This window comes from Moschus berezovskii, chromosome 17, assembly GCF_049115385.1.
Source record: "Moschus berezovskii isolate FMDL1 chromosome 17, NW_MosBer_1.0, whole genome shotgun sequence".
Classification (NCBI taxonomy): Eukaryota; Metazoa; Chordata; class Mammalia; order Artiodactyla; family Moschidae; genus Moschus; species Moschus berezovskii.
The window spans coordinates 14018466-14044489 of record NC_142476.1 but is presented as its reverse complement, the minus strand read 5'-3'; positions in this window follow the sequence as shown (position 1 = coordinate 14044489).

Sequence of the window (26024 nt, the reverse complement as noted above, 5' to 3'; positions counted from 1 at the left end):
TTCTGAGCCCCTTTTCTGGGGATCTAGCTCCTCCTACACAAGAGAGGCCTGTTTCTTGCTCAACTTAGTCATCTTCTCCATTGTCCAAAGATTAAAGATGTACTAAATAGAGGTTCATCCCACCTACCCCTTTCCTAGGCAGATGAATCCACATGAAACAATGAAAGATCGATCATTACTTAAAATACTCTGTGATCATTCAGAGCTGATCCTAAGTTAAATACGGCTTCTCTAGATCAAGGCCAGTAAACCGAATGAACCGTCTTATTATATTTTCCCTCCTTTACTGATAGTCCCTGAAAAAGTGCTTTAAAGCAAAACATTTCAGTAGTGTTTTTAAAAAGACAGAAGGAGAACAGAAACAATTCCAATATTTAAAAGTTTAATGTTCCCCAAAATGGAGTCAAAGACTTTCAAAAACGTGTATTTGTGGTTCCAGGAAATTCAAATACAAGTACCAGTGTTTGAAGACTTCAATAAATTCCCAATGGAGCTATGGTCTTCTGGAACAAATGTGAAATACTTATTGCCCTTGGGGTGTATTTCTTTTGCAAATTCCTATTTTAAGAATTTCCTAGTGACACTAACTCCAGTGCTACAACATTAGTTTCCTAGTATAAATAAGACTGAAAACCAAGCTCACATACAAACAGTGGACTGGATGCTTAAATGCTAAAATTAAAGGAATCCTGTATTCATCATGTGTCTTCATCCTCCCCAAACCCCTTCATCTCATCCCCAAAACAAATTTCACAGCCTGAGAAGCTGAGATCAAAAGACTGAAATACTAGTGATATTTTGGAAGTAAAAAAATACATCGAGTCCAAACGGATGGAAACTTTTATCAGATTCTCGCAAACATGACCACACATAACTATTGCATTAATCTCTGTCATTGGCTTTGCTGTTCGTTTAGTTTCACGGCTTCTGCCAAAATAATCTTTCCAAAATGGGAGGAAATATTGCAAAGTAATTAATACAGTACTTATATGGAATAAGCTTCAGAAAAACACCTTACTTCAAAAAGTTTATATAAAAATCTAAAATATTAACTTGTTGAATATTGAATGGGCCAGTGAGTTAAACAGCAAATAAAATAACCCTACTTTCAATTTTTACTTATGTCAGGTGAAAGCTGAAATGATTTGCTTCCAATCAAAATGCAAGCTAGTGATATGACAGCTAGAAATGATTTTTTTTATTTTCTAGCTCTTTATGTGAGTAAACATTCAACTAGTATCATTATTCTATGATTAGTAAATTCAGATACAATTCTACTATGTTTTCATCATTTAAATAATTGTGCCCGATGATCACATATTCAGTTCAGTTCAGTTCAGTCGCTCAATCACGTCCAACTCTCCGCGACCCCATGAATCACAGCACGCCAGGCCTCCCTGTCCATCACCAACTCCTGGAGTTCACTCACATTCATGTCCATCGAGTCGGTGATGCCATCCAGCCGTCTCATTCTCTGTCGTCCCCGTCTCCTCCCGACCCCAATTCCTCCCAGCATCAGAGTCTTTTCCAGTGAGTCAACTCGTCGCATGAGGTGGCCAAAGTATTGGAGTTTCAGCTTTAGACCTACAATAAATTCTCCAGAATAAATACGAGTTAAAACTTAATGATTTAACTTCTCAGGCATTGGAAGGAACACATAAAAAAGCAGAAAAAAAATGATGAATGACACATTAAAAAGACAATGAATTTTCTTCCAGATCTTCAACTTTTTAGCTGTGGGCACTAAAAGAATTACTAAACATCCACTTACAAACAAAGCAAAACAAAACATGAATATAGTTATAATTCCCTAAAAATGCAGTTGAGTTTTCATAGCTAGTGGGATATTGTATGTAAAGGAGTTGTTTCACATACTTCACAGATAATAAAAGAAAGGCCTAAATCTGTTTAAAACATTTGAGACAGATAGAATAGAAATGGAACGTATTATCCACAAAAACAGTTAAGACTTACTGAACCCTTACTGTGTGCCAAGTATCACGACTGCGTGTACTAAGTCACTTCAGTGGAGTCCGACTCTTTGCAACCCCATGGACTGTAGCCCGCCAGGCTCTTCTACCCATGGGATTCTCCAGGCAAGAATACTGGGCTGGTTTGCCATGCCCTCCTCCAGGGGATCTTCCTGACCCAGGGATCGAACCTGTGTCTCCTGCGGCTCCTGAATTGCAGGCAAGTTCTTTACGCTGAACCACCAGGGAACGGATTTTTATTCCCCAGAATAACCCTCATTATCATCAGATGATAACAGTGTGATGTTAATGGTTAACATGTTAATGATGTTAGTAGTCCTCGGTTCTTCCTACACTCTTCTGCTTGCAGGACCTCTACATTTGAGTATGGCCATCAGATTCTCAGTCATTCACTGGTCAACACCAAGGTCTTCCTACAAAATAATCTCTAGCTGAATGGGGCTAAAGTTCAGGCAACAAAACGCTAAGTTTCATTTGTGGGGTTTATTCCTACTTCTAGATATGGATCTCTCTCCCTCCCTCCCTCCAGCAGGTAGCGGAGGACGGAGGAGCCTAGTGCGCTGCAGTCCCTGGGGGCACAAAGAGCCAGACATCGCTTAGCAGCTGAGCAACAGCTCCCTCGCCTCCCTCCACAGATGATAGATAGATAGATCAATAGATAACTGATGGATGGATAGACAGATGGACAGATGGTGGATACACAGAGAAATAAGTAGATGATATAAACACACATACACAGATGATAGAAAGGCATTGACTCATCTCCAGAGTATGCCCATAAACAGCTGAGCTGACCACTAAAAAAAGCGATGGATCTCTGTACACAGCACATTGGTTAAGTGACTTTTAATTTCTTTCAAGCTAAAACTTAAGTCATATCCATTACGGACTACTGTGATATCCAAAAATGTTTCTTCTTTAGAATTTTTCCTAAACCATTTTTTAAACAAGAAAAATAGTTTAATGTTACTTCATCAAGAATACATGGAATTGGATAGCTTACACCATCAGATATACTTTTCCGTGTTGAAAATATACAAATTCTTTAAAAACGAGATATTCCTTAGACTTTGGTTAATGCGTTACTATATTTGGCATTACAAGTCTCAATTAAAAATGTTTCTCTGTATTTATTTTAAGGTATCTAATTTTGTATTAAATAGCAGTCAGCTATTCAGAAATTTTAAAACAAATATGTCATGCTCTTTAATATAGATACTTTCAGTAGTGAAAGGACAACTGATGTAACCACTAAATTCTTTTAAAATGTTACCTTATTTTGAAGAAATAAAGATTTCAATTTTTACTCAGATGCCCTGGTTCTAAGGAGAATAGACTTAAAGAGAACATTTAAGTCTGGATAAATAAATGTCATCATATTATTCACAGAGTGTTAAATCTCTACATTGTCTAATTTAAAAATATGTTCAGTATTTACAATATGCAATCATATCAATGTATTAAAAAGCAGAGACATCACTTTGCTGACAAAGGTTTGTATAGTCAAAGCTATGGTTTTTCCAGTAGTCATGTATGGATGTGAGAGTTGGACCAAAAAGAAGGCTGAGTGCCAAACAACTGCTGCTTTTGAATTGTGGTGCTGGGGAAGACTCTTGAAAGCTCCTTGGACAGAAGGAGATCAAACCTGTCCATCCTAAAGGAAATCAACTCTGACTGTTCATTGAAAGGACTGATGCTGATGCTGAAGCTCCAATACTTTGGCCACCTGATGCAAAGAGCCGACTCACTGAAAAGACCCTGAAGCTGGGAGAGACTGCAGGTAAAAAGAGAAGGGAGCAGCAGAGGACGACGTGATTAGATGGCACCACCGACTCAGTGGACGTGAATCTGAGCAAGATCCACGAGATATTAAAGGACAGAGGAGGCTGGTGTGCTGCAGCCCATGGGGTTGCAAAAAGTCAGACATGCCTTAGTGACTGAACAACAAGAACAAAAATTATATTATCAATATTATAGCAATATCAACTTGCTGGAAGTATTACATACAACATTCAATCAACTAATAATCTATGTGTATTCAGTGGGTCCAATATTGTGCTAAGTGCCAAGAGGGATATACAAAATATTTAAAAAGCCCCTGCCCTTCTGAGCTTATAATAGGAGGAAACATAATAAACTCTACTAAGGTATATACAGTTCAGTGTTAGCACTAAAGGAGTTGCCCAAAAATAAACTATGGAGACAAGACTCTGAGCTAGAATAACTTGTCAGATGCACGTAAAATTTATGTCATCTAATTTTAGAGTCTCTAACTGATATACACTATAAAGTCTAATATTCACTAATGTGAATTCATTCATTCCATAAACGTTTTTAAAAATCTATTATGTGCCAGGGGGCTTCCCAGGTGGTGCAGTGGTAAAGAATCCACCTGCCAATGTGGGTTCATTGCACCTGCCAGTGCACCTGCAGGAGATGTGGGTTTGATCCCCAGGTTGAGAAGATCCTCTGGAGGAAGAAATGGCAACCCACTCTAATATTCTTGCCTGGAGAATTCCCTGGACAAAGGAGCCTGGCGGGCTGCAGTACATGGGGTCACAAAAGAGTCAGACCCGACTAATGCATGCATTGCACATTACATGCCAGGCTTTATGAAAGGCACTGTGGAGAAAACAAAGATAATTAAACTAACAAGCTGTTTGGGAAGGGGAAAAAAAATAGAGCAGTAAGTGTCACACAAGTCAGAATGTATCAACTGCGCTGAAAGCCTTATAGAGTTCAGGGAAGGGAGAAATCCACTTCTAATTGAAGTAAAAGAAAGTTCCGAAGGCGCTTGGCTGAAAACTACAAGTGAGGAAAAGGATGGGCTCAGGCACGGATACACGAAGGAGGAAGAAGAGCAAACGTACGCGGGAAGGAAGCAAAATCTAAGATGAGAACGCCTTTTTTCATCAGGGAACCAAGGAGCTCTGAATTTCGTCTTTCGTGACCCGACTCCTGATTTCCACAAGGTCACCAGAAGACACGCAGGCACGGAGGCAGTGGCCCACCGAAGAATCACCTTTATTTCTAGGAGACTGTGACTGCAAACATGACGGTGATGCCTTAGTGAACGACGCTGACCTAGGGAGAGAAATCCTTCCCCTAGACTGGCATCAGCCGCAAACTCGGGACCAAAGCAGGCGCCACTGTGCACGCTCACCCTTTCCCCCAAGAAGACCGGCTCGGGTTTCGGGTCTTCCAATGACAGACAGAAAAGACCAGACAGAGGATCCAGAGAGGAAAGAATTAGGAGACAGTGAGACCATCAGCAGGAACGCAGGAACCGGTGCGTGTCCAAGTGCCCCGGCCTTCTGGGACCAGGGCCTCCCAGAGACAGCACACAGCCTGGCCCTTCCGGCTGATCCAGACGCATAAGAGTCCAGAGACTGGACGAGCGGAGAGGGATGGGTTGGGAGATTGGGGCTGATGTGTACACACAACTCTCTATAAAGTAGGAAGCTAATAAGGACTATTGCACAGCACAGGGAACTCCACCCAGTGCTCTGTAAGGACACTGCACTGTGAGTCAGCTATGCTGGTGCTCAGTTGCCCAGTCGTGCCCGACTCTTCGCAACCCCATGGGCTGCAGCACGCCAGGCCTCCCCGGCATGTTGTTGACCAAACAACCACATAGTTGATCCTCCGTGTTGTGCTGGTTTCTCAAGTGCAGAGAAGTGAATCAGCCAGAGGTACGCGTATGTCCACTGTCTTTTTAGATTCTTCTCCTATATGGGTCATTACAGAGTATCGAGTGGAGTTCCCTGTGCCACACAGTCGGTCCTCATTAGTTATCTATTTTATAGAGGGTAGTGTGTATATATCAATCCCATCTCCCAATTCATCTCCACCGGCTCTTCTGCCCTAGGTAAACATAAACTTTTTTGTTTTACACCTGTGACTCTATTTCTGCTTTGTACCACATTTTTAGATTCCACATATAAGCAATGTCATTTGATATTTGTCTTTCTCTGTCTGGCACACACACACAACGGAATATTAATCAACCCTTGAAAAGAATGGAATGATGCCATTCACACCACATGGGTGGACCTAGAGATCGCCATACTGAATGAAGTAAGTCAGACATGAGTTTTTTATCTCTATATAATTTAACTAATCCATAAACTCTCATGCTGTTGCTTTGCTGATCCAATACATCCCACTAATTTTCCAGCTTTCATGGAACTGTGTAGAGGTTATCTTGCAGTTCAAGAGAAATGAAGAGCTCAGTCTGATTCCAGCTGGAAAAAACTAAAGAAACCAGCAGGGATGGGCCAAGTGTTTGCCCAGGGGGAGAGCAAAGAGCAAAGGCTGCTGCTGGAGCCTTGGCCTGAAGGTCTGGGCTCCGGGGACGCTAAGGACAGAATGCGGGCTTTTCCAGAAGGAAAGCTGGCCTGGTGCCATCTTACTTCCTGCCTTTTGAACAGCCCACGGGTGGGTAACAAGGTTCCAGAGGAGAAAGGCAGTTTGAATGTATCGCTAAAAAATAATCAAGAGTTAACAGAGAAAAATACATCTTATATGTCATGAGAAGCACCTTTGATCCTTCTGAGTGAAGGCGAGATCTTTTAAAAAGGCATAAAAATACCCAGGAGAGAAAGGATCAGCTTTAAATATTTGCCAGGCATGGAGGGAGTGCAGTCATTCTGTGACAGCCCTGGCCCTGCAGGAGTTCATCTGGACCCCACCCTTCCTCTCTCCCACATCTTGGATTGACCCCAGTGCAAGGCAGAATGCATGGTTAGCCAGACAAGGAAAAAGAGGTAGATGGTACATCCAGACCCCTATCCCCTGCTTCCTGCCTTCAGACATCTCTAAAAGAGAAATTTTAATTTTAAATAAAGCTTCAAAAATGCTAATGGTTAAATGGAACTGTTATCCCCAAGTCGCGCAATCCCCAATAACCACCGCAGAAGCCCGTTTTCCGATGCAAACGCACAAGGGTCGGTTTATTCAAGCTCTAGCAGGGACCCACTGGAGAAAGCAATGGCAAGCCATTCCAGTACTATTGCCTAGAAAATCCCATGGATGGAGGAGCCTGGTAGGCTGCAGTCCGTGGGGTCGCTAAGGGTCGGACACGACTGAGCGACTTCACTTTCACTTTTCACTTTCACACATTGGAGAAGGAAATGGCAACCCACTCCAGTGTTCTTGCCTGGAGGATCCCAGGGACTGGGGAGCCTGGTGGGCTGCCGTCTGTGGGGTCACACAGAGTCGGACACGACTGAAGTGACACAGCAGCAGCAGCAACAGGGACCCCCACCATCACCGACGCAGCAGATCCAGATAGGAGCCCCGATTCTCAAAATACAGAGGTTTATATAATATATTGCGCTGGAAAGTACTTCAAGAGTTAGTGGCTATCGCATCAGCCTAGAAGTGATTGGTTGACCTTTTACCTAAAGAGCACTTGGTGCACTCTGATTGGCTCTTTAAACTTGCTCAACCTGGGGTTTTCTTGTCATTCTCTGATTGGCCCTAAGAAGGGAGTTTCCCCGGGTTGCGGTTTTTCCAAGAATCCCTACTCAAGGTGGCCTCTACTTCTAAAATGGAGTAACTTTGGTCAGTGAGCAGCAAGCAGTAAGCAAAGTACAGAAGCAAAAATGCCTTAAAGGAGCATTAGGTTCTACAGAACAAAGGTCTGTCTAGTCAAAGCTATGGTTTTCCTAGTAGTCATATACCGATATGAGAGTTGGACTATAAAGAAAGCTGAGCGCCGAAGAATTGATGCTTTAGAACTGTGGTGTTGGAGAAGACACTTGTGAGTCCCTTGGACTGCAAAGAGATCCAATCAGTCAATCCTAAAGGAGATCAATCCTGAATATTCTCTAGAAGGACTGATGCTGAAGCTGAAACTCTAATACTTTGGCCGCCTGATGCAAAGAGCTGATTCATTGGAAAAGACCCTGATGCTGGGAAAGATTGAAGGTGGGAGGAGAAGGGGATGACAGAGGATGAGATGGGTGGATGGCATCACCGACTTGATGGACATGAGTTTGAGTGAACCCTGGGAGTTGGTGATGGACGGGGAGGCTTGGAGTGTTGCGGTTCATGGGGTCTCAAAGAGTCAGACATGACTGAGCGACTGAACTAAACTGAAATGGCACTGGACACAATTAATAATGTGCTTTTAAACTGGCCATAAATGTGACCAGAAAATTTGTAACCTTGAGTCAGTCTTCTTTTAGGGGCAGAGGACACGTATGCGGTGGGAAGTGGAAAGTGGGTGACACTGATTCCTTTCCACACCCCATAAGTCCCGCTTGGTTCACCCTTCAGGTTACACCTTCCTCTCAGGGGTAACTTCACAGCTTCTGCATCCCCGCTGTCCTCAGCCCTTGCTCATCTGGATCAAGACATCTTGCTCTCCGCGCCCTCGGGTTGTGTACGGCTCACCTCCCAAGTCAGCTGCTGAAGCCGTTCACTGCCTTCGCTCTACGCCTGGGACGTGCACACCCGTCTCTCCAGGAGGGTCTCAGCAGGGCTTCCTACTCAGCCAACAATGCAAGAAGGAGTGGGGAGAGCCTCCTCAGGGGAAGAGTCCCTGATGTGCAGGATGGTGTGAATTCCTGAGACGGGCGGGACTCCTCTTCCTGCCTGAGTGTGTGGCCCCCTCCACAGCTCTCTGCAAGCACATCCTTTTCCTGCGAATTTCAGCTCCCAGTCACACCCCTCATTGGGCAGCAGAGATATCGGATCTTCCTCACCCATCACTGCACTGGGCAAGGTGAGCAGCATCTCTCTGTCTCTCTGTCCTGTCTGTCTCTCCTCTCTCACACAGGCAGAACATTCTATGAAGATGCTTCTGTGTGTGTGCGTGCTAAATCACTTCAGTCATGTCCGACTCTTTGTGACCCCCATGGGCTGTAGCCCATCAGGTTCCCCTGTCCCTGGAATTTTCCAGGCAAGATACTGGAGTGGGTTGCCATGCCCTCTTCCAGGGGATTTTTGCAACCCAGGGATCAGACCTGCGTCTCTTACGTCTCCTGCAATGGCTGGTGGGTTCTTTACCACTAGCGTCACCTGGGAAGCCCAAGGATGCTTCTAACCAGATCATAACATTTTCTGTGGGAAAAGATGCATGAACCGGGAATATAAAGATGAACACTTTACTCAGTATGCACCATGAACTGGGGTAGACAAGAAAAGGAGATTCAGATCAAGCAAGTATTGCTGGACTTTTACTCCAGGAAAGGCAATATAACAGGAGACAGATCAGCTAAGGGGCTGGCAAAGAAACCAGCTGAGGTTCAACCAGCAGGACCTGGGGGGCTGCTGGACATAAGGAAACACATTGCCAGAGGATCTGGTTTCTTCCGGAAGTAGCTGGGAGAAGGCTTAGGACATTAACAGAAGCAGGAAACCAGGAGAAGGAGCAGATCCGAGTTCTGCTTGGAATCACGGGGGAGGGGCGGCCACAGGGCCACCAGCAGGTGTTGGAAATCAGGCTGTGATTGGGGCCCGAGGTCAAGGCCAGTGCCCTGCACTTGTCAGCTGCACTAGAGCAGGTCTTCAGGTGCTGCGGGTGCCGATGCCATCCCTGAGGGGGCAGAGCTCTGGAAGATACAGCCGAGGTCAGAGCCCTGGGGGCCCCTGCAGTAAGCGGCTTCCCAGGCGGTGCAAGTGGTGAAGAACCCGCCTGCCAATGCAGGAGACACACGAGACGTGCGTTCGATCCCTGTGTCGGGAAGATCCCCTGGAGGAGGAAATGGCAACCCACTCCCATATTCTTGTCTGGGAAATCCCACGGACAGAGGAGCCTGGTGGGTATGGTCCACGGGGCCACAAAGAGTCAGACACGACTGAAGAGACTGAGCACCCCACACAGTAAAGGAAAGAGATGGAATCAGAAGAAGGGGAAATATAGTAACACAGAGACAGCGTGAGCGCCATTTTTACGGAAGATGCACTAGAATATCCTTCAGGGACCTTACCCAGACCCAGACTGCATTCCGGAAACTGATGTTTCAACAGACGTGTTAAACGCAAGACACACACCGATGAAACGCCCTGTCTTGCTTAAACAATAAAATGTGTGATATAAATGCAATGTACGTCTTTATGACAAATAATATGGTTTTGAAAATAGCTTTGCTAAATCAGGGTGTCATTTCTTCTCATTTTTCCAAGGGATATAAAGTCAGCCCATCTCATCATCCACATTGCCGTAAAATATGGGAAAGTAGGGAAAAATGAAGAAGGCTCATTTGTTATTTATAGCTTGTGGTAGCGTGCAGTGCAATGATAGTTCTGCGCTATCTCCAATTTGTCCTCATATCTGACAGGGGGATGGTCAGGGAAGCAAAGTGACTCACAGGATTTTATTAAAGACATGTTAAATAACTTTTTGCTTTCCCTGTTCATACTGATGTGAAACACATAAAACCACATGAATGGAGAACAGGATATGATGTTGCATTTAGAATAGTTTTCATCACTGCACCTCCAGTCACTGAGTAAGAAAATAAAATATATCACAGAAATTGAAAGAGAATACAAAGACTGCTAGGATTGGTGAAAACATTTCATTGAGAATGACAGACATCAGTGTGAGGGCTTCTAAATGGATTTCTTTCTTTTTTTTTTTTTAATTTAGAAATTACTAGAAATCCTCAAAAATCAGGATTTGGTGGTTGCAGTCGGATTACAATGGGATTACGCAGTGTGAGCGGATAGAGGCAGTGAAGCTAGAAGGTGTGGCATAGTGTAATATGCAATGAAGGGAAAATAAAGGGATTTTAACGTAATGAGCTGACACGGTTGGGAAAAGGTTTTTCTCTTTTTGTAGCATAGCAGAGATTTTTTAAATGTTGCTTGAACAAATGCCTGACTGACTAGACAGAGCAAGTGGGCGTGTGATACAGTAATGTCCACCGGGAAATACATGCACTCCCCTGTCTCTCCCAGCCTCCCTCAAGGCTAGGTTCAGCCCATGAACTGCGGGTAGTAGGGAGGTGTGTCAACCCAGCTGTGGCTTCTATGGGATCGCTTTTCCACGTCAGTACCATGTTGCTATGGTAATGCCACAAGGTGGAGACTCCCTGAATCCCCAAGCTGCCAGATGTATTAGTTATCAACTGCTACCTAACAAATGACCCATAAGCAAACATTTATTATCTCGCAGTTTTTGTGGGTTAGGAACCCAGGCACAGCTCAGCTGGCTGCCTCTTGCTCAAGCTCTAACTTTAGACTGCTCTCTGGGGTCGCCATCTACTCAGAAGGCTCAGCTGCGGTGAGCAGGATCTGTTTCTCACATTTGTTGGCGTGCCTTGGTCCCTTGCAATGTGTGTCTCCCCTGAGGGTCCATTTGTAACATGGCAGTTGGCTGCCCTGAGGGATATGTGTTCCAAGAGGCACTGAGAGAGGAAAAGCACAGTCGTTTATAACCTAATCACGGGAGTGACGCACTGTACTTCAGCAGTGTTGCAATCACTAAAGAGAGTCAACAAGTCCAGCTCCTACCAGAGAAGAGGAGATAACTCAAGGAGACGCAAAAGGATAAACACTTCCCTGGTAGCTCAGAGAGTAAAGAATCCGCCTGCAATCTAGGAGACCCGGGTTCAATCCCTGGATCTGGAAGATCCCTGGAGAAGGAAATGGCAACGCACTCCAGTATTCTTGCCTGGAAAATCCCATGGACAGAGGAGCCGGGAAGGCTACAGCCCATGGGGTTGCAAAGACTCAGACACGACTGAGTGACTAAGCATGCAGGCATGCAGAAGGGATAAATACAAAGAGGCAAGGATCACTGGAGACCATCGTTAAGATGGTCTACCTACAGCACCGGATGAAGGACAGGACCCAATGCTATGGTCTGGATGTGTGTGAGCTCCCAAAATTCAAACGTTGAAATCCTCGCCCCAGGAGTGATGGTATTAGAGGTGGGGCCTCATGGTGGTGATTAGGACATGAGGGTGGGGTCCTCATGAATGGAGGTCGTGCTCTTATGAAAGAGATGTGAGAGAGTTCCCTCATCCTCCTGTCCCGTGCAGTTACAGAGAAAGAAGTGTTGCATGTCGCTGAGGACCTGGCTCTTATGAGACATCAGATCTGCTGATGCCATAATCTTGGACTTAGCCTCCAGAACCATAAGAAATAAATTTCAGTTGTATGTAAGCCAGCTAGTGTAATTTTATTTTAGCAACTCAAATGGACTGACACCCACCAACATGCAACTTTGTAGGAATAAGAAGAAAACATTTATTTTTTGCTTTTAAGAAGTTTGTTACTTCAGTATGATACCCTGGAGAAAAGAATGGCTACCCACTCCAGTATTCTTGCCTGGAAAATTCCATGAACAGAGGTTAAAATCCTTGGGGTCGCAAAGAGTCAGACACAACTGAGCAACTAACACTTCCTTCCTTACTTAGAACTTTATCTAATAGGTGATAGAACTGAACTATACAAAAACAAATCATGAAAGTACATGAGGACATTAGAGCATAATAATACGTTCAAGTTGTATTCAAATACTATACTCATAAGAGACTTAAGAATAAATTGTTTACCAATGGAATAGTACTTGGTCATGAAAAAGAATCAAATAAAGCCATTTGCAGCAACATGGACAGACTTAGAGAATATCACACTACGTGAAGTAAGCCAGACAGAAAAAGACATATATCATAGGATATAATTTACATGTGGAATCTAGAATATGACACAAATGAATTTATCTATGCAACAGAGACAAACTCACAAACATAGAGAAAGACTTGTGGTTGCCAAGGGAGAGGCAGAGTTGGTGGAAGATAGGTTAGGGGTGTGGGATTAGCACTTGTGAACTATCATATATAGAATGAATAAAAACCAAGGCCCTACTGTACAGCACAGGGAACTGAATTCAATATCCTGTGCTGAGCCATAATGGAAAAGAATGTGAAAAATGTAATTATATGTATATATATATATATATATGAATCATTTTGCTATACAGCAGAAATTAATACATTATAAATCAAATATACTTCAATCAAACAAAATTTTAAATTTGTATATTATATTCACTACTATACTAGGGCTTCCAGATGGTGCTAGTGTTGAAGAACCCACCTGCCAATGCAGGATGCATAAGAGGTAAGGGTTCGATCCCTGGGTCACAGAGATGCCCTGGAGAAGGGCATGGCAGCCATGCCTGAGAAGTCCCATGGACAGAGGAGCCTGGTGGGCTGCAGTCCATGGGGTCTCAGAGTCGGAACTGAAGTGACTTAGCATGTGCTCATATGTGTACTCTCATTTTTAAAAAGTTATTCTCACATAATATCAGACATCATTAGCGCTCCGGAATGACATCAGTATGATAGAATCCTTTTCCGTGGCGGGTATCTATGGCTGCCTGCGTATCTGACTCTTAAAACACGTCTAGAGACTTCACAAACAGATGGTTCCCTGGCTCCTCCTACAGACTGTCAGCATGAGAGCCCAACCAGCGGCCTTCTGTGATCTTCCTTACCTCCACTTCCTCCTCGAGTTACCAAAATTGATTTTACGTCTTTTTTTTCACACCTCCAGTTTTGATCATCTAAAAGTAGGTCACTGTAGCATCTGAAAAACTCACAGGAGCTCTGTTCAGAGAGGGTGTGAAGTCAGACACTTTTAACTCATTCAAAGTGAAAGCCAGCACTGGGAACGGAAGCACAAAATGTGTCCAAGTAGTTCTCAAACAAAGCAAGATACAACCTAGTGCCTTTAATAGAGTAGAACCGGATGATTTTCCATATGTGATTTCCACAGAGCTTCGGATATACATAGGGTTTAGTCATCATCATAAGTCTTAGCGTCATCCTCCTGGTTAGCTGCCTCCCTCCACTTTGCATATTTCTCAGCCCTGGAACCTGAAAGTGTAGTCAAAGTGTTGGTTGCTCAGTCATGTCCGACTCTTTGCAACCCCATGGACTATATAGCCCACCAGGCTCCTCTGTCCATGGGATTCTCCAGAATACTGAACTGGGTTGCCTTTCCCTTCTCCAGGGAATCTTCCCAATCCAGGGATCAAACCCGGGTCTCCTGCATTGCAGGTAGAGTCTTTACCGCTGAGCCACCAGGGAAGCCCCATCTGGAACCTGAGCCTGGCCCCAAAAGGCCTGTTAAAGAGAGGCACTATTTTAAATAGTATTCCGCCAAAATTCACATGCAGCCAAAATCTGGGATTTTGGCCTTTTTTAGAAAAAGGCTCTTTGCAGGTGACACTGAGTTGAGATGAAGTCATGCTGGCACAGGGTGGGCCGTGTAAGAAGTAGAAAATTTGGACACAGCAATGCACACACAGAGGGAAGCTGCCAATTCAAGGCAGAGGTGGAGGCTGCAGTGGTGGACCTACAAGCGAATGAGTGCTGACGAGTGCTAGCAGCTGCCAGAAGCAGTGGGGGAGGCCGGGAAGGACGCTCCCGGAGTCTCCAGAGGAACCAACTCTGACGGCACCCCGACTCTGGACCACTAAACTCGGGACGGTGAGACAGCAAACCTCTTTTAACCCCACTGTGTGTCTGTTCAGTCGCTCAGTCTGCGGCCCCATGGACTGTAGCCCACCAGGCTCCTCTGTCCACGGGGATTCTCTAGGCAGGAATACTGGACTGGGTTGCCCTTTCCTCCTCCAGGGGATCTTCCCAACCCAGGGATCAAACCGGAATCTCCTGTGTCTCCAGCATTGGCAGGCAGACTCTTTACCACTGAGCCACCCGAGAAGCCCGCTCAGTTTATAGCATTTTGGAATGGCAGTTCTAAAAAACGAACACAAGAAGGGAGGAGGAGGCTGATGTTTGGGGGTGTCTGGCCACTGTGCCTCCCCGCCTCACCCACCCCGCACGCAGCCCCAGCCCTGCTACAGCTTCAGCTGCACCCCAGCCAGACCTGGCCCCGAAGGCCAGCACCACCTGCAGCTCCAGCAGCATCTCTGATCCACACAGCTGGCAAAATCAGCAGCGAGAGAAGGGATTCCAGGCACAGTCACTCTTATCTCCACCTCCCCAACCCAGCCTTTCAAAGCAAGTTAGATGTTGTTTAATGGAAATTGCCATCAAAGAGCTTCCAAAGGGTCTGGCATAAAAGCACATTTCCTGCACTCAGAATGCTTATGGTGCTTTTCTCTCCTTTCTCTTCCTCTTTCTTGTCTTTACTTTTAGCATTTCTCCTCATTTCCTTTCAGAGGAGAGAAGGAAGAAAGAAATCCTTCTTTCTTTTCCCTTCAGTTCAGTTCAGTCGCTCAGTTGTGTCCGACTCTTTGCGACCGCATGGACTGTAGCACACCAGGCTTCCCTGTCCATCACCAACTCCCAGAGCTTACCCAAACTCATGTCCATCGAGTTGGTGATGCCATCCAACCATCTCATCCTCTGTCATCCCCGTCTCCTCCCACCTTCAATCCTTCCCAGCATCAGGGTCTTTTCCAATAAGTCAGTTCTTCGCATCAGGTGGCCAAAATATTGGAGTTTCAGCTTCAACATCAGTCCTTACAGTGAAAATTCAGGACTGATCTCCTTTAGAATGGACTGGTTGGATCTCCTTGCAGACCAAGGGACTCTCAAGAGTCTTCTCCAACATCACAGTTCAAAAGCATCAATTCTTTGGTGATCAGCTTTCTTTATAGTCCAACTCTCATATCCATACATAACTACTGGAAAAACCATACCTTTGACTAGATGGACCTTTGTAGCAAAGTAATGTCTCTGCTTTTTAACATGCTTTCTAGGTTGGTCAAAACTTTTCTTCCAAGGAGCAAGCATCTTTTAATTTCATGGCTACAGTCACCATCTGCAGTGATTTTTGAGTCCAAAAAACATAAAGGCTGTCACTGTTTCCATTGTTTCCCCATCTATTTGCCATGAAGTGATGGCACCAGATGCCATGATCTTAGTTCTGAATGTTGAGTTTCAAGCCAACTTTTTCACTCTTCTCTTTAACTTTCATCAAGAGGCTCTTTAGTTCCTCTTCACTTTCTGCCATAAGGGTAGTGTCATCTGCGAATCTGAAGTTATTGATATTTCTCCCAGCAATCTTGATTCCAGTGTGTGCTTCATCTAGCCGGGCATGCCACATGATGTGCTTGCATACAGGTTAAATAAGCAGGGTGACAGTATACAGCCTTGACATACTCCTTCCCCTATTTGGAACCAGTCTGTTGTTTCATGTCTAACTGTTTTTTCTTGACCTGCCTACAGATTTCTCAGGAGACAGGTAATGTCATCTGGTATTCCCATCTCTTGAAGAATTTTCCACAGTTTGTTGTGATCCACACAGTCAAAGACTTTGGCAGAGTCAATAAAACAGAAGTAGATGTTCTTTTGGAACTCTCTTGCTTTTTTGATGATCCAACGGATGTTGGCAATTTAATCTCCAGTTCCACTGCCTTTTCTAAATCCAGCTTAACATTGTGAAAATCACGGTTCATGTACTGTTGAAATCTAGCTTGGAACATTTTGAGCATTACTTTCCTAGCGTGTGAGAAGAATGCAGTTGTTTGGTACTTTGAACATTCTTTGGCATTGCCTTTCTTTGGGATTGCCTTTCTTTGAAATGAAAACTGACCTTTTCCATTCTGATGGCCACTGCTGAGTTTTCCAAATTTGCTGGCATATTGAGTGCAGCACTTTCACAGCATCATTGTTTAGGATTGGAAATAGCTCAACTGGAATTCCATCACCTCCATTAGCATTGTTCATAGCTTTGTTCTTTTCCCTTGATTTTAAATAAAAATCAAGAGTACAACTCTTAGAAGAAAAATATACGTGTAAATGTTTGCAATGTCAGGTTAAGCAACAGTTTCTTAGATGTGACACCATAAACACAGTGACAAAACAAAAGAATTGGTCAACTGGGCTTCATCAAAATTTAAAAAAAAACAAAACTGTCTGAAAACTATACTATCAAGCAAATGAGAAAGCAATCCCTAGAATGGAAGACAATATTTTCAAGTCACATATTTAATAAGGAACTTGTATCCAGAACATATAAAGAATTCTTACAACACAATAAAAAAAAAAAAACAAATAACCCAACTGGAAATAGGCAAATGACTTGAATACATATCAAATATCTAAAGAAAATCTACAAATGGACAATAAGCACTTAAAAACATATTCAACATCATTAGACATTAAGGTCTAAGTCTAATAGCCCTGAAACTGGAAAATGAAGCTCCAATAATTTGGCCACCTGATGCAAAGAGCCGATTCATTAAAATAAAGACCCTGACGCTGAGAAAGATTGAAAGCAGGAGGAGGAGCAGATAACAGAGGACGAGATGCTTGGATGGCCTCAGTGACTCAGAGGACATGAGTTTGAGCAAGCTCCAGGAGGTGGTGATGGACAGGGAGGCCTGGCTTGCTGCAGCCCATGGGGTCTCAAAGAGTCAGACATGACTGAGTGACTGAACAACAACAGATGTGAAGGAAATGTGACAGAAACGTCAGCAAGACATCACTTCAGATACAGTAGGATGCACGCATGCTCAGTCACCAGTTCAGTTCAGTAGCTCAGTCGTGTCCGACTCTTTGTGACCCCATGGACCACAGCACGCCAGGCCTTCCTGCCCATCACCAACTCCCGGAGTTCACTCAAACTCATGTCCACAGAGTCGGTGATGCCATCCAGCCATCTCATTCTCGGTCGTCCCCTTCTCCTCCTGCCCCCAACCTTTCCCAGCATCAGAGTCTTTTCCAGTGAGTCAACTCTTCGCATGAGGTCGCCAAAGTATTGGAGTTTCAGCTTCAGCATCAATCCTTCTAATGAACATCCAGAATTGATATCCTTTAGAATGGACTGGTTGGACCTCCTTGCAGTACAAGGGACTCTCAAGAGTCTTCTCCAGCACCACAGTTCAAAAGCATCAATTCTTCGGTGATCAGCTTTCTTCACAGTCCAACTCTCACATCCATACATGAGCACGGGAAAAACCATAGCCTTGACTAGACAGACCTTGGTTGGCAAAGTAAGGTCTCTGCTTTTTAATATGCTATCTAGGTTGGTCATAAACAGCTTTAAAAAAATCAAGAGATTATAGTTGAAGATTTTATGTAAATTTAAATACTATTAGAGCCAAGTGAATTGTGCATAACATTCAAATTAATAGTTTTGTAGAGCTTATGATATTTTAAATATGATATTAAAAAGAAATTAGTGAAATGGCCTTATCCTAAGTACTCTTTTAAAATTTTAATAGGTTTCTTTTGTGTGATAAAAGTATTTTTCAAGTGAAAAAAAAATTTTATAAAATTACGTTTCTTTAGTTGAAGTTTCAAAATCAAACTCTTCTTTCCACTTATGTCATGGGCATGACCTAATGACCAGTTGGTATACCATCTGGTTTCTGCACATCCACCTTCTCGGATTCTTAGATGCCCTCATGTGAGAGATTTTGCCCCAGATTTCCTTTCCCTGCCTTTCTTGCTTTACTTGTGCCTTGAGGTAGTGAATCACAACCGAAAAAACACAATTTGTTTCCCCTTGTTCAGCAATGCTCAGATAGCAAGCTCCTGTGGTATGGCGCTAAAAATATTTCATTCAGAGTGATGCCATGCTTTGATAAAATATCTCAGTCAGAGTGATGCCATACTTTGATAGGTGCTTCTGTGGTTTTGTGTTTGAAATGGAAATCTGGAAACCAGAGAGTTCTTTGCAACATTTTTTCATTTTCAATACAGAAAAATTGTGATTCTATGTAACTTTATTTCAAGGTATTCGTCTGTTCGATTAAAACATTTTTGTGTTCTTGAGTTTTTTAAAATGTTTCCAAATTTAAGAGCATTTTTGACTAAAGATATGTGCATTTTCTTGGGAAGAGTTGATATGAATTGAAAAGAATCATTCTGTTTAAAAATCAAGGACTTTCCCCGTGCCTTTTGAGATTTTGTCTATGCACAGTGTAAGAATCCCCGCCAGGAACACCATCCACCATGGGCTTGGGGCTTAGCCCCGCCCAGCACAGGCTGGGATGCAGGTCCCGGGTGAGCAGAGACTGAGAGAAGGCACATGAAATGAGAGAGGGGGGCCGCGGGACCCAGGGATAGAGAGAGCGGCTGTGGCGCTGAGTGCTACGGGCTCTCTAATTCCATAAAAACCGGCAAACAAATTATTTCCCTTTCCCAGAGACTATGTGAACACTTCCTCCCCCATTATCCTGAAGCACTACTGTGGAATTTTCCTTTGAGGCTTTCCTGCTAAGTTTTCCAGCAAGAGAATCCCTTTGAAGTCAGTCTGAAGCAGTGTCAGAACATATGGGCTAGAGCCTAAAACAGTTAAGACTGTTTCAAGAGGCTAGGAAAGTCCTCTTTAAAATAACGCGTTGAGAGGCAGTAAGCCACTCACAGTGCAAACGCTGGTGATTTTGTTTTTATTTTGATTTTGGAAGGCGGGGCTTATAACTTGTATTACTTTTCCTTTTAACTAAGACCGATATAGGGGTCTCATGCAGCTCTGGTTAAGACCTGAGTGTTTTCAGATTTATGGAAAATAATCTGAAAACCATCCTGGGGGTAAGATATTGAAAGAAAAGGTTGACAAACACTGGTTTAAAGTAATCATCATTCATGCCTTGACCAGAGAGCAAGACTAGTGAAGCCCATGGCAACAAAATACTGGAATTAATCAGAATCTTATTTGTAAACAGAGTTCAGTGGCCATGGGTGATTTCTGCCACAGACTCGACTAAAACGGTTTAACCTTTGGGAAGAATCTTTTACTCCCTACACCTAGAATTAATTGCGTCCACATTTCTCCGTCATAACCACATATTTGGGCCGTTGTTTTGTATTTAACTTACATTGCTCTGTATTATAACCTGTTGTCTACAGAAATACCCAACTCTCACTCCAACTGCATGAGCTACCTTGCAGTAAGGTAGGAGTCTCAATTCTTTTACGTTTCCCAAAGAATCTTTAAAAGGCCCTGAGATATTGATTGAATTAAATTAAGTGCACTTATTTACTTGAATATGTTTATGTTTATTGTCTCCTAAAGGCCCCCATCTCTAAATATCAGCACATTAGGGGTTAGTATTGAACAGTGTGCGCATGCTCAGTTGTGTCTGCCTCCGTGCAACCCCATGGACTGTAGTCCGCCAGGCTTCTCTGTCCGCGGGATTCTATTTCCTCCTGCAGGGATCTTCCCGACCCTGCCACTGAGCCTGCCTCTTTGTGGTAGGGCGGTTCTTTACCTCAGAGCCACACGAGAAGCAAGGATGATCTAACGAAAGCATTTCTGTTGATAAACCGCTTTGTGCCACCTGGAAGCCCTATATTAGGCATGAAGGCGTCTATATTCCTCTTTCTATAGATCTGCCTTAACTTAGAATAGGATTACATTCCAATAAACTCATTGCAAGTTAAATATCCGTTCAGTTCACTTCAGTCGCTCAGTCGTGCCCAACTCTGCGACCTCATGGACTGCAGCATGCCAGGCTTCCTGTCCATCACCAACTCCCAGAACTTGCTCAGTTAAACATAACATAAGTGAAATGATATTTCTGAATGAAAGTGAACAATTCAAAAATTAATTTTTTATAAGTGAAAAAAAACATTTCATTATGATTTTATAATGTCATAATAATATGCATTTAGTACAGCTGTCCAGTCGACTTTAAATGTGCTCATAACACTTAAATTAGCCTACCTTTGGGCAAAATTATCTAACCCAAATCCTATCCTATAGTAAGTATTGAACATTTCATGGAATATTTTGACGACTGTACTGAAAGTTGTCTGGATGCAGAATGGTTGTGAGTATATTGGTGTTCACCCCGTGACTGAGGGGTGACTGCAAGCTGAGACTGCCACTGCCAGGCATATTTTCTACTGAATGTGCATCCCTTTCCCACCATCATAAAGTCAAACACTCATGAGTCGAACTGGGGACCATCTGTATCTATCATGGATGAACTGAATTGTGATGTTGAAACACTAACCCCCAGTGTGGTGATATTTGGAGACGAGGTCTTTGGGACATAATCAAGGTTAGGTCAGGTCATGAGAGTTGAACCTTCATGCTAGAATTAGTGGCTTTGTAAGAAAAGGAAGACAGAGAGGAAAATTCTAAGTGGAGACAGCAAGAAGGTGGACACCAGGCAGCCTGACGTCCAGGAGAACACTCTCCCCAGAAATGCAATTAGCTCGCACTTTGATCTTGGACTTCCCAGCATCCAGGACTGGAAGTAAAGCTCTGTTGTTTACGGCACCCAAATGTGCTATTTTGTTTTGGGATCTCAAGCAGACTAAGATGTACAGACATATAGACAGATATTCATAAAACTATGTATAGTGATGCTCATCTCTAAACATTCTGTATTATGATTCCATCATTTAAAGCAGGCAGAGAAAGTAACATTATCCATATTATTTTTTACAGCTGCGAAAACCAAAGATCTGAGAAAGTAGGTGACAGAACTTAGTCTAAGGCAGAAAGGCTCAAAACCCTAATTGAATTGAGCCCTAATTGAGAAAAATCACATCTAATCAAATTCCCATGCTTTCTACAATGCAACCATCTAATTACTAATGATATTGCATCTCAAAAGCAATGTGAACTATGTATTACAAATTATAAACTAGGCAGCATAATGAGGAGTAGAAGTGGTCATTTCAACAGAAAATTTATATCCATCCTAAGACTGAGTAAAATATGCAAAAATGCTCAATTACTGAATTTTCAATTAAAAGAAAAATTCTGCTTTTTTTTCTTTTTTACCTTCTCGTAGTCCTATATTAAATCAATCACATCCCAGTTGCTGAACTGGATCAGGCAAAGGCTGAGGAGTCAGTCCTGCACTAATTAGAGCATCACAAGTCACAGCTGTATGTCCACAGATGCCTCCACACCTTCCACGTTGACTCAGAAGGATACAGGGTGCAAGCAGAAAAGCAGCTCATTTTCATCTCCCCCAGTCCCATCAAGCTTCTTCAGAAGAGCCAGAAACTTTCTTGTCTCTTGGAAGAAATCTAGAGCAAATTTCGACTTTTCTTGTCACTCTGTTCATAATAGAGATGGGAATACCAGACCACCTGACCTGCCTCTTGAGAAACCTATATGCAGGTCAGGAAGCAACAGTTAGAACTGGACATGGAACAACAGACTGGTTCCAAATAGGAAAAGGAGTACGTCAAGGCTGTATATTGTCACTCTGCTTATTTAACTTATATGCAGAGTACATCATGAGGAACGCTGGGCTGGAAGAAGCACAAGCTGGAATCAAGATTGCCAGGAGAAACATCAATAACCTCAGATATGCAGATGACACCACCCTTATGGCAGAAAGTGAAGAGGAACTCAAAAGCCTCTTGATGAAAGTGAAAGAGGAGAGTGAAAAGGTTGGCTTGAAGCTCAACATTTAGAAAACAAAGATCATGGCATCCGGTCCCAACACTTCAAGGCAAATAGATGGGGAAACAGTGGAAACAGTGTCAGACTCTATTTTTTTGGGCTCCAAAATCACTGCAGATGCTGATTGCAGCCATGAAATTAAAAAACGCTTACTCCTTGGAAGGAAAGTTATGAGCAACCTAGACAGCATATTAAAAAGCAGAGACATTACTTTGCCAACAAAGGTCCATCTAGTCAAGGCTATGGTTTTTCCCGTGGTCATGTATGGATGTGAGAGTTGGACTGTGAAGAAGGCTGATCACCGAAGAATTGATGCTTTTGAACTGTGGTACTGGAGAAGACTCTTGAGAGTCCCTTGGACTGCAAGGAGGTCCAACCAGTCCATTCTAAAGGAGATCAATCCTGGGTGTTCATTGGAAGGATTGATGCTAAAGCTGAAACTCCAATACTTTGGCCACCTCATGCGAAGACTCACTGGAAAAGACCCTGATGCTGGGAAGGATTGGGGCGGGAGGAGAAGTGGACGACAGAGAATGAGATGGCTGGATGGCATCACCGACTCGATGGACATGAGTTTGCGTGAACTCCGGGAGTTGGTGATGGACAGGGAGGCCTGGCGTGCTGTGATTCATGGGGTCACGGAGAGTCAGACACAACTGAGCGACTGAACTGAACTGACTCCCTGTAATGGTGAAAATCTCAAACCCATTTGAAGGAAGAGTCTCTTTCGTTGGCTCTGCTCACTTTCGCCCTGGCTGTCAGTGTGGACAAGTGACACGGCCACCTACCTCTTGCTCTTCCTAATGCAGCCCTCCTTCTCACTGGGTGGCACTGGCCCCTCCAAGCTGCAGGAGCTGAGGGGAGCACAGGAGGTGAGGGCAGCTGGCCCCACCCAGGCGGTCTGGATGCTCTGGGACTAAGAGCATCAGAAGGGCTTTGCTGGCCCACAGTCCCTGATCTTGAACTTCCACATGCTACCCCCGTCACATGGGTAAGTGCCAGTCCCGGGCTGTCATGCCAGACTCCTTTCACCTCTGGAATTTCAGGAGTCCACTGCAAGTCCTTTTGTCCATCTAAGCAGAAGTCATGGAGAAGTATATGAAGCAATATTCTCGGATTTGTTTTTCTTTCTTCGGATTTGTTTTTCTTTCTTGGGAATGGCCGAAACTTTGTCCCAGTAGCTTGGTTACACTTGCTGACTTTTGGGGGCATAAAAACAGCAAGGTATCATTGCAAATACAGTAAGAAAGCAGTAATGAATTTGTGGGCATCTGAATATACCAGCTCAGGCTGTCAGATTCAGACAATGTTTTCCTGTGCTAAGGCTTTTTTTCAGTACATTAGCTTGTTAACAGCAAATCCTGTTCACCTTACACCTTCAAGGACTGGCACTGCCGTTAAGATTTTACATGCAAAGTTTATTCTAAAAGGACTTATAAGAACAGAAACAGGAAAGGTCAAAGGGCATGCTGTATGGTTGACAAATTCCTGCTCCTTGGGTTTAATCATCTCCTCGGCAACAGAAGATGGTAAGAAATAACAAAATTATTGTCTTATTATAAAACAGTCACTCCTAGATGAGAAAAAGTCTTAGTTAAAATAATTGTGAGAAAGCAGAAGTGTTTACAAGCTTGTATTGACCTTTCTGAATGCGTTTCTCCTAGACATTGCATTGGGTAAAATACAGCATTTAGAAGAGTACTGCCTAAGAACTATGCTTGAAAATGAGGAAGGGCTCAGGAGGCAGGGTGGCCCCCTCCCAGGGGGACCACGGTCGTCTCGGCCCCTCTCCTTGGGGCTCTGGCCCGTGAGTTCTGGAGCTCAGTCTGCTTGCGGTTCTTCCCTACCACTTGAAACCTTTAGCATTAGGATGAAACATGTACGGATGCTGACACTGACAAAAAGTCAGAAAAACCGAGGCGAAAACAAGGTGACACACAGTAGTGATGAAAAAACATTTGCATCATTGACTCCAAGCCTTCATTTCCCAACCTGCAACTCACACAGGTACAGTGAAGCCCGTCAGTGGGTGTGTTTTAGTCCCAATGTACTTCACTGCTTTTTCGAGAACCTTCCTCCCTAGGCTGTGAACCATCCAGTGAATGGCAGTACACAGGCGTCTCAGTAATCTGTTAGGGTGACTGATGTTTCATAATGACGAAGCTTAGTTTTTAAAATACAATAGATGCATACAATTTGTCATTAAAGTGACCTATAAGCCTTTATAAAATTTTCAAATAATACTTTTAAAATATTTTACCTAACATGAATGAAAGTAATATTTCAATTTTATGAAATGTCTATAATGTATAAATTTTATGAAGATTAATATTCTAATACTATTTTATCTCATTTAAGGTCAAATTTTCATGAATTTTTTTTGCAATATTCTTAAGAATCTTGAATGTTTTAGATTAAATTTCCTGCCACTCTAATGACCTACATCATTTTAAGTACTTTATATTTAACTTTATGTATTTCACTGAAACATGTATTTTCCAAAAATAATGACAACTTTTTGATTAAAGGTGGCAAGTCATCAGAAACAGACATGGTAATCTAAATGAAAAAAGTTACAGTCACTAAATAAGCAACATAATAAAGATAAGATGAAATTTGGATTTATGTGCCTGGTGAATATTCTCTTCCTCAGATGAAATATCTTATTTTTTTCTTATTTGCATAGGAAAGTTATCAAAAAAAAAGTAAAGGGGCCAAGAAAACTATAACCATATTACACAGAAAATTATGACAAGATTTTTTGAAAGTTCAAAATGCAAAATAAGAGATAAAGTTATTTTCAGAGTTTAGTTATTTATAACAACACTATTGGAACAAGCTCAAGAAGCAAAGTACAAAGTCATTCTATCCATATCTGAAGTCAAAATGCCTCAGTTACAGAATGGCTTATTTTACAAGCCTGCTAGGAAACTGTCAACACTGTAATACGGGACTAATAAAAATGGAAGAAATAAGAGACATTGCCTGGTTAACAACACAGTAAGTTCAATTTACCCCATTTAAATTTGTAAAACAGTTTTAGTTGTATTTGCTACATAAATTCAATATTAAGTATATTCCCTAATATTGGGAACTTTATTTCCCTTTATAAAAATTATTGTTTAAAGAAATGTAACAATTTGCCCATACATATGTTCCAAATCGACTACAATTTATCCCCACTGTACTATAGAAGTATTACTATTTTCTATATGGTGTGACATGGAAAAAAGCTCATGAATCATTTACCAACAGTGGGAACACAGCTTATTAATTAATCCATGCCAGAAACACCTATAACTCCTGAAACACAGTGGATGATCAATAAATGCTGAACACATGCAATGAAGGAACAAAGGAACACGCCCTTTCATCCTCACATAAAAGGTTTTCTCGATGAGAATCAGCTCTGGGGATGGTTCTTTAACTTCATTTTTAATATTTACTGATTTTATGTATTTATTTGGCTGCATCGGGTCTTAGCTGTAGCATGTGATAGCTAGTTCTCTCACCAAGGATTGAGCCTGGGACCCCTGCATTGGGAGTGTGGACCCTTAGCCACTGGGTCACCAGGGAAGCCCTGATTCTTTAACTTTTTACAATGAAAGTTTCCGTATATATAATAAAGTAGAAAAGTAAAATGGGCTTCCTAGATTGCTCAGTGGTAAAGAATCTGCCGACAGTGCAGGAGACACAGGAGACGTGGGCCCAATCCCCAGGTGG